Source organism: Anneissia japonica, unplaced genomic scaffold (genome assembly GCF_011630105.1).
Source record: "Anneissia japonica isolate Jap-2015-1 unplaced genomic scaffold, ASM1163010v1 scaffold1356_len1145284_cov175, whole genome shotgun sequence".
NCBI lineage: Eukaryota > Metazoa > Echinodermata > Crinoidea > Comatulida > Comatulidae > Anneissia > Anneissia japonica.
The window spans coordinates 763,222-763,555 of record NW_022706987.1 but is presented as its reverse complement, the minus strand read 5'-3'; positions in this window follow the sequence as shown (position 1 = coordinate 763,555).

Below are 334 nucleotides of genomic sequence, written 5' to 3'. Positions count from 1 at the left end.
CCTTAAATATAGCATATATTTATAAGATTGTGTCCCCTCACTCACAGTTATGAATTTTCCTATCTGTTTTCCATTTTTTCTCTCGGTTTATAAAATACCCATTCGGTGACCATCATTAGATTTTTGCTAATTAAAGCTTGATTTAAGCTCCTTTGCATATTTCCCTGCGATATACAACATTTTTAACACTTTAAATGTATTATTTGTCGTATTAAACAACATAATAGGGCCAAAAAATAAAAAGAAAGCAACTTTTTTTCTTCTAAAATTTCCATTTTTCGTGGCGGTGAGTGTGCTAATTGGCCAAATATAGATTTGTTTTATTCGAATCATC